Source organism: Triticum aestivum, chromosome 2B (assembly GCF_018294505.1).
Source record: "Triticum aestivum cultivar Chinese Spring chromosome 2B, IWGSC CS RefSeq v2.1, whole genome shotgun sequence".
Taxonomy (NCBI): Eukaryota; Viridiplantae; Streptophyta; class Magnoliopsida; order Poales; family Poaceae; genus Triticum; species Triticum aestivum.
Window position 1 is genome coordinate 140043069 of NC_057798.1, and position 8903 is coordinate 140051971.

At 50.6% G+C, this 8903-nt stretch overlaps 1 long non-coding RNA gene across 1 annotated transcript; it reads left to right on the top strand.

The window, feature by feature from the left end:
* Positions 1–7818: 7818 nt before the first annotated feature.
* On the top strand, positions 7819–8698 carry LOC123040828 (uncharacterized). Its single transcript, XR_006418286.1, has 4 exons — positions 7819–8150; positions 8231–8318; positions 8408–8494; positions 8579–8698. It is a non-coding gene; the product is annotated as an uncharacterized lncRNA (long non-coding RNA).
* The last annotated feature ends 205 nt before the right edge of the window (positions 8699–8903 follow it).

Consider the following 8903-nt stretch of genomic DNA (forward strand, 5'->3'; position numbering starts at 1 on the left):
AATCAAGAATCCCTCCCTTCAGGGGGAGAAGAGGACCGCTTCCGAAGACCCGGAGGCCAAGGCCTCAATGCGGGGGAAGAAATCTTCACCGGAGGGTCCTGCGCCAGGGGAAGCCCCAGCCGCACTGTCTCCCCAAATAAATCAGCCCTCCAGCGAGCCGTAAGTAGGACAAGGGTAATTTTACAATAAGGGACATCCCTATTTTTATTTCTGCGGATAACCGACATTTCTACCTTGTAGTTCGGATCTCCGCCCTTCTCAGCTGAGCTCATCTTCGGGGGACCTTCGTCCGGAGATGATGGAAAGCGAGACGCCTCCATCTGTCGCACCGTCAGGCAGGGCGGACGACCCTGAGGTGTCATTGTGGAGGGTCTCCCCGGGTCCGGCACGGCCATAGAGTTCGGCACCAACTAGTGTACGGCCGGGGGAGCTGAAGGATCTGCTCGAAAGGGCGTCTATCTCAGAAGATCACCGTACATTAATGAGTACGGTGATTAACAGAATTTCATCCGCTGAGAGTGGGTTGCATGATGCCGTCAGAAGTTTACTGGCGGGGTTTGAGGTATGTAAAAATGACATGCCTTGTGACAGTTTTGCACATAGAGTGCGCCCTGTATAGATAGTGGCCCCTGAGACTCGGTGCGTTGTCAGAAGTGACAGCGTGCCGAGGATCAAAATCTTAGTTTTAATATGTCGCCATTCCTATTCAGGTGGCGGGGCGTTCGGTGGCCAGCCGGACTGACAGAGTAGCCGAACTGAAGCGGCAGCTGGATGTTGCGGATGCGGACATCGCGCTGGTCAATAGGCGACTTGACGAGTCGCAAGGTGAGTAGTTTCATCGCGGTCACCTGGTAAGGGAGCTGACGCCCATTCCTTACAACATGTATGCTTAATGCAGATGGTGCCGCTGCCGTGGAAAGCCTTCGGGCAGAGCTTGCTCAAGCCAAGGAGCAGGCCAGAAGGAGTAATGCGGTTGCCTCGAAGGCGGCCGAAGAGCTGAAAGCCGAAAAGGCTGCTCACTGCCGAAGTAGGGAGGAGATGGCCGAAATGGCCTTGAAGCTGCAGGATGTTACCGACCGCTATGATGTTCTTGTAAAGGAACGCCGAGCGGAGCAAGAGGACCTGAAAAAGGCCACCGCCGAAGCCAAGGATGCCCGTTCTGCAATGAGGGCTATAAAGGAGGAGCTGCGTCAGGCCGGAGACATTGCGGATGGAAAGCCCTTCCTGCTGCGTAGGAGGTTCACGGATCAGAAGTATGCTCAGTTAGGCCAGCTGTGGGGTGCGAAGGATCCTTATCTGAATTTGGCGGCGAGTGCGGCAGACACAGTCGTGCACTTCTGGAGCCAAAAGGACCACGAAATGGAAGAGCTCTTTTGGTCTCAATTCCATAGTCCGGATCGTTCGCTTCCGTTAACCGATCAGTTGGCTGAGTGGGCTGAGCTGAATAGGTTATCCGGATTTGCCATGAAGGATGTCGTGGCTCATCTGTGGCCGGAAAGGCCCGAGCCGAAGAGTTATTTTGACTTGTTGCAGCAATTCCTTGGGGCGGTGCCGCATATTAAGGCGATGAAGCGGTCGGCATGCATAGAGGGTGCTCGGATGGCTCTCGCTTGTGTGAAGACATACTGGACGGAGATGAATGCCACCGATGTTGCAACCCGGAGTCCGGACGAGAACCGGTTACCCGCCGAGCACTATTTTGGGGAAGTCCTGCAGGGCGCTCGTTTAATAGAGTCGCAGTGCTCAAAAATGTTATGTTCAAATGATATGTATGATTGGTGAAACCATATTTATAATATAACCGCTTTTATACTTGTGCGTTCAAGTATTGAAATATCTCCTGTGCGGCCGTTAATGTATATGTATATATAACCTGAAAGATGGCAGTCTTCGGCTTCAGCCCCCACGCACATAGTGCGGGGGTGTTTGCAAAAAAAAGCGCGTTTTCACACTTAATCCAACGTTTTGGTCCTGTGAAGGAGGTGGTAGCGTAGCAAACTAGGCAACCCGACTATAATGCTTTATCACTTTCACTTAGCCATAGGAGTTCGAGGGTGGGGCCACGATATAGCCCCCAGGGGCACCGCGCCTCCCGAATTCGGGGCGCGTATGTGCCTGACCGGGAAACGGCCCTTCGTCAAAGCGAAGGAATTCTAGACATTCCGGTAGTCGATCGAGTGGTTGACCAGTCTCTCGCTATATCATGACAGTCAGTTTTCGGCTTTCTCTACTGAGGTGCTCGCCTGGCCGAACCGGGGCACAATCGCAGTAGTTCTCCTGGTGCCGCGTTAGCCAATGATACGGAACGTAAGGCAGCAAAACACAGGAGCTGGGCAAACCCAACATTTGACCAAAGACATGATTCGGAGCTGATGCATATAAGGCCTAACTCGAGACGCCGAACACTCCCTGAGGTGTTCGGTCTTTATGATAACGGGCAGAACAATGCCCTAAGCCCCTAGTGTCCAGGTACGGGCAAGAACTTCTGACGCAGCCGATGCCAAAACGTCAGCCTCCTCCTCAGTTATGGTAAGAAATTGGGGGATGTGTATCAACAAAAGACAATAAGAAAGGTTTACGCAGGGTCTTAATCTGAAGAGAATCCTTTCAACGGGTCCCTGCTGCACGTCTGCGCCCCTGTCTCCGTTGTGCTGTATCCTGGACGGGTGTAGCACGCTGTTCATCTGTAAAAGAGAAGAACTTAGTTTGGAAAGGTATCGTGCAAAAAATGTATGCATAACAAAGTATGAAGAAATGAATGAGTTTGAGCTTTTATTTGCTCTCATTGTTCATGTGCACAGCCCCTTGTAAAGGGGTATGCGGCTAGGAAGCCCCTAGTTTATTTATGCCGGGCTCGCCTAACCGTGTCCGGGGTCTTTGAATGACCTATTTTTTAGGGGCTGTTACTAGCGAGGCCGGACTAGCATGTGGCTGTCAAGGCAGTCTCGCGTTCTTCCGTGGTTGAAAAACACTCGGGGTTACCTCTTAATGAGATGATGCCACGTGGACCGGGCATTTTAAGCGTAAGAGATGCGTAATGCGGTATTGCGTTAAAGCGGGCGAAAGCTTCACGTCCCAATAGTGCTTGATGGCAACTTCTAAATGGGGCGATATGGAAGATTAGCTTTTCGCGACGGAAATTGTCGGATGACCCGAACACAACTTCTAGTAGTAAGGAGCCCGTGCAATTGGAGTGAGGGCCTAGCGTCGCTCCTTTGAAGGAAGTGCTGCTATTGCGAATTTTGGTAGGGTCTATCCCCATTATGCGGATTGTGTCCGGATATAGCAGGTTTAAATCACCACCGCCATCCATTAGGACTTGTGTAAATTGCAGTCCGTTGATTATAGGATCCAATATCAAAGCAGTCCATCCTGCGTTTCGAATACTTCTGGAGTAGTCCAGATGGTCGAAAGTAATTGGTTTTGACATCCAATCTCTTGATTCCGCTGGGGTGGACCGTGCGGCGTATGATTTGGTAGGTGCCGCCGTATTTTTCCTTGTTGTCACTTGAAGTGAATTTACTGTTTTGACTTCTTGTGGGAAGTTCTTTTGTTTTCCTGCGCTCTTCCTGTGGGGTTCGTCGTCGTCCTCGCTTGGTGTGTCGAGCCCCTTGTGTTTGGCGTTAAGTCGGCCGGACTGCTTGAAGACCCAACAATCTCTGTGGGTATGGTTTGCAGGCTTCTCGGGGGTACTGTGAATTTGGCATATCCTATCCAAGATTTTGTTTAGGTTGGATAGCTCATCACTGTTATCCTTAAGAGGCAGTGCTTTGTTGTTCGGCCGAGAGATTTTGAATCCGGCATTAACTGCCGTGTTCTTTGGGCCATTTTCCTTATTCTGGCGCTGATCTTTTCTGCGTCGTGATTTCCCATTTCCATCCCTGACTTCGGATGTACTCGGGTCGCTGGTGCTGCATCTTTCTAGCCAGCTATCTTCCCCCGCGCAAAAGCAGGTCATGAGGCTTGTTAGCGCGGCCATTGTTCTTGGTTTTTCCTGGCCGAGGTGTCTGGCGAGCCATTCGTCTCGGACGTTATGCTTGAAGGCTGCTAAGGCCTCAGCGTCCGGACAGTCGACTATTTGGTTCTTTTTGGTGAGGAACCTGTTCCAGAATTTGCGTGCTGACTCTCCGGGTTCTTGAGTTATGTGACTTAAATCGTCTGCATCCGGAGGGCGGACATAAGTCCCCTGAAAATTTGTTTGAAACACATCCTCGAGCTCCTCCCAACTTCCAACGGTATTCTCTGGGAGGCTTTTGAGCCAATGCCGAGCTGGTCCTTTGAGCTTGAGGGGTAGGTATTTTATGGCATGGAGATCATCTCCTCTAGCCATATGTATATGTAGGATGTAATCCTCGATCCAGACTCTGGGGTCTGTTGTTCCGTCGTATGCCTCTATGTTTACGGGATTGAATCCCGCTGGAAATTCATGGTCCAGCACCTCATCAGTGAAACATAGTGGGTGTGCGGCACCCCTGTATTTAGGCGTGCTGTTATCTTCGAACACTAGGCGTGTTGTGCTGCTTCCTGGAGCCTTTTTTGGCCCATAGATGGACCTGACTGGGCCATCCTTTCTGCGAGGATCCTTATGTGGATCGTGTGTCGGTTTGTGTGCGGCGCCGCTTGCCGCTCTTGGCCTGTCATCTGGTCGTCTATGGGGGCTCTACTGCCTCCTCGTCAAATTCTGGTAGCAGTTTGCGCTTTGGGTAGCTCTTCGCTTGGTGGCTATTTCCGTATTTATCTGCGGTCTTGAGTACTTTGCTCCATCTTTTTCTGAGTACGTCTTCCGCTGTTTTGAGCTTCTGCTTCTGCTTCTTCAGACTTCTTGCAGTGGCGATGAGCCTTTTGAGAAGGTTTTTATGTTCCCGTGGTGTGTCCGGCGTGAGATCGTCTGGACTGTTATTTTCGCGGGAGATGGGTTGCTCATCCAATTCATCCTGTTCGGATGGTTGCTTGGTGGCATGTCCGTCCACCTGTTCACCCTGCTCTATGGTTGGGTCGGTATAGGTGCTGTTGTTATCGGGGCGGGACTTCGAGCGGCGCTTGCGTCATCGCTTTGGTTGTTTTTCGGGGGAGTTATCCTTCGCCGCGTCCCGTTGTTCCTCGTTATCGCTTCCTTTTGGTGTATCCACCATGTATACGTCGTATGACGAGGTGGCCTTCCAGTGCCCAGTAGGCGCTGGTTCTTGGTCGTCTCCGGCATCGTCGTCCATACCGTTGATGTCTTCGGAGTCGTAATCTAGCATGTCGGTTAGATCGTCGACAGTGGCTACAAAGTGGGTGGTGGGTGGGCTTTGAATTTCTTCATCGTCCGCATCTCAACCGTCCTGACCGCAGTCCGGCCAGGGCTCTCCTGATAGCGAGAGATGCTTTAGCGAATTCAGAATGTCTCCAAAAGGTGAGTGTTGAAAGATGTCGGCGGCGGTGAACTCCATGATAGGCGCCCAATCGGATTCCATTGGAGGGGGCGTGGGAGGTTCGGAGTCCGGCGAGGAGTCCGACACCTCGGAGTCACGGACCTCACAAGGGACAAGGTCAGTATTCGGCTCCATCGCCGTAGAGGTTGCAGCCCCTGAGGCGGTGTCTAGCCACCCATCCACGGTCTGCGCGGTCGGCTCTGAATTAAGGGTCGGAGTGGACTCGTGTGCGGCCTCCAGGGCACTATCCGGCAGCAGAGCTAAATCATGCCCATCGTGACAGCGCGGCGCGCTCGGCTGTGGCTCGAGTCCACCGATGATCAAGTCTCCGCGGACGTCCGCCGTGAAGTTCAAACTTCCAAATCTGACCTGATGGCCAGGGGTGTAACTTCAATCTGCTCCAGATGGCCAAGCGAATTGGCCCGAAGTGCAAAGCCGTCGAATACGAAGATCTGTCCGGGGAGAAAAGTCTTACCCTGGACCACATCGTTGCTGATGACGATCGAAGGAGCCATCAAGCCTATCGGTGACGACACAGAGGAACTCTTAATGAAAGCACCAATGTCGGTGTCAAAACCGGCGGATCTCGGGTAGGGGGTCCCGAACTATGCGTCTAGGCGGATGGTAACAGGAGACAAGGGACACGATGTTTTTACCCAGGTTCGGGCCCTCTCGATGGAGGTAAAACCCTACTCCTGCTTGATTGATATTGATGATATGGGTAGTACAAGAGTTGATCTACCACGAGATCAAGGAGGCTAAACCCTAGAAGCTAGCCTATGGTATGATTGTTGTTGTTATGTTGTCCTACGGACTAAACCCCTCCGGTTTATATAGACACCGGAGAGGGCTAGGGTTACACAGAGTCGATTACAATGGTAGGAGATCTACTTATCCGTATCGCCAAGCTTGCCTTTCACGCCAAGGAAAGTCCCATCTGGACACGGGACGAAGTCTTCAATCTTGTATCTTCATAGTCTAGGAGTCCGGCCGATGATGATAGTTCGGCTATCCGGACACCCCCTAGTCCAGGACTCCCTCAATGGTAGTTACCTATTCACCCCCCTCTAGTCAGCCATATCAATCCTTTCACTTGGTATCAGAGCCTCGTCTCTTTATTAAAGGTTTCACCACCCAAAGAGTATGGTTGACATCGGGGAGGAAGTGCTCGAGGCTGTGGAGTTGACTTCGATTACACGAGACAACTTAAATGAAGCCATGTCTTCACTTAAGACGTCTATGACGACCGAAGTCAAGTCCATGCTTAACGAACTGCTTGAGGGGTTGAAAGCTTCACCCAATCCTTTGCTTGTTGTTAATCCTACCACATCAGAGTCGGAGGCCAATTCCGCTAAGGAAGCGGCTAATGGTACTCATGTTTCTTCCACTCATGACAAGAATGGGACGGGAACCTTTGCCTCGGTTCCCCCTCCCCCAGTCTATGGAGGACCGTTCCCTACACCTCGCATTAATAATCTTGGTCCTCCTCCTAAGCTTGTTAAGGGTGATTTTGCTAATTGGGTTTTTCGCATCAGGTCTCATTTGAATCACAGGTCAACAAATCTTTGGAGAATCATCGAGAAAGGCTTCTACCCGCATAATCCAAACAACTTCACCCCAAGAGAAGAGGCGGACAATCAATACAATCACTCTGCCTTGTTCATTCTTCAACCCGCGGTTCCTCCCGAGGATCTATCTCATTTGCGCCCCTTCACTCGTGCAAAGGATTGCTGGGAACACATCATATCTTTGTACAAGGGGAACTCAAGCATACAACAATCCAACTTTGAAGTGGTCCTTGATGATGCCGATGAATTCGTGATGCTAGAAGATGAGGATCCGCGTGATCTCTACAGGAGGGTGACAACTCTTGCAGTTGCTCTCCAATACCATGGAAGCAAGGATACAGATGAAAATTGGATCAAGCACAAGTTTCTCAAGGCCAACATGACATTCAACAAGGCCATGTCTTCCGTGTTCCGTCAAAGGTCGGACTTTCACACCTTAACCTCAAGTGAAGTGTTGGATGAGTTTATTGCCACGAACATCTTGAACAAGACCGCCGACAATGCTCTTGCTCGTGTCTGGTCAAAGAAAAGCTCAACCACTCGTGCGTTGAATGATACGTCCATTTTGCATCATGCTTTTATATTGATATTTTAATACATTATAACTGTGCACCTTTGGAGCCCTCCCAGGCCATCAACATGCACAGCCGTCCGATCCTCACTTTTTGCCGTTTTCGCCCGTCGGATTGGCCCTGGATCGCATGTACGCTCGCTTCGTTCGCTGCAATTGAGCCCCAACCGTTCTGGGCCGCTGCTCCGGGGACTTTTTTGGGCCTCTGTCGTTAAATCGGGTTTAATGGCCTACTATCCTGCGGCTATCGCAACCCCTTCTTTTGGTTCGCAAGGTCCCGTGGCGGCTTCTCGCGACCGCTCTGGGTTCTGATCTGATCGATGCTGGAGGGACGACTCCCATGGCCACCGCGCGCTGGATTCTGGCCGACGCGACGAATGGCCTGGCCAGCGAGAAGATCCGGCGGCCGCGCGTGATGCGGGTGAATCGGGGGCCGGCCGATCCAGCCGACGCGGTCGTTCGCCTGCGAATTGGAAATGGAGGGACGCCATCGATGATGGCCGGCGCCTCATCCGCTGGATACTCAGCAACGATGCCGCGGCCTTTAGGTTGGGTTACGAGTGCGCGGTCCATGGTTCCGCTACGGTCCGTTGGAAGGTAACCACGTCTAGCCTCCCTGCCGCCCCTTCCTCCCGTGAGCACCATTATGTTGAACCTAATTTTTACCTTTTGTGCAGATCGGACATCATTGTTTTTGTCATTACCCTGCCACTAATCATCCGAAGAGATGGAGATGAGGTTGCTGTTTGACCATGATACGAAGAGGTAAAACATAATCAGCTAGGTTGTTCTGCATGTCTTGCCAATTTAATTGCTTTAGATTAGACTACTAATTAAAAAAATCATCTGCTCAGTGCCTTTGGGATTGGAGGATAATGACTGGGTTCAAAGCATTTTGCTTCCCGACAAAGTAATAGTTGTGCAACACATTGATTAAACAAGTGAGTAGCAAGCCAGAAATGACCCGCAAGAGATTTTTTTTGTATTTGATAGGGTCACTTATTTCATCAATCCATTGTTGGTAGGTGGAGAATTACTATTTATTCAGATGGCAAAGAAGCACTGATCTGCAGTTAAAGTGATGCCGAAATTCTGGAACCTAAGGAAGAGAAGCATGTTTTCACAAAATTATGAGAAGATCTGCTGAATAGACTACGTTTTCTGCATTGTGCGCTCTTGTCTCAATTGCTGCAAGTACTTTTGACAAAATGCTATTTATCCGTTCCAGTTAATCTGAAGAATTGGTACTATTTGTAAGTCTATTTCATTCGATCTTGTCTCTTTAATTATTTTTGAGTATATAATTTTCCTGACTTCTCCATACCACAAAATACAACGCGAATTTTTTAC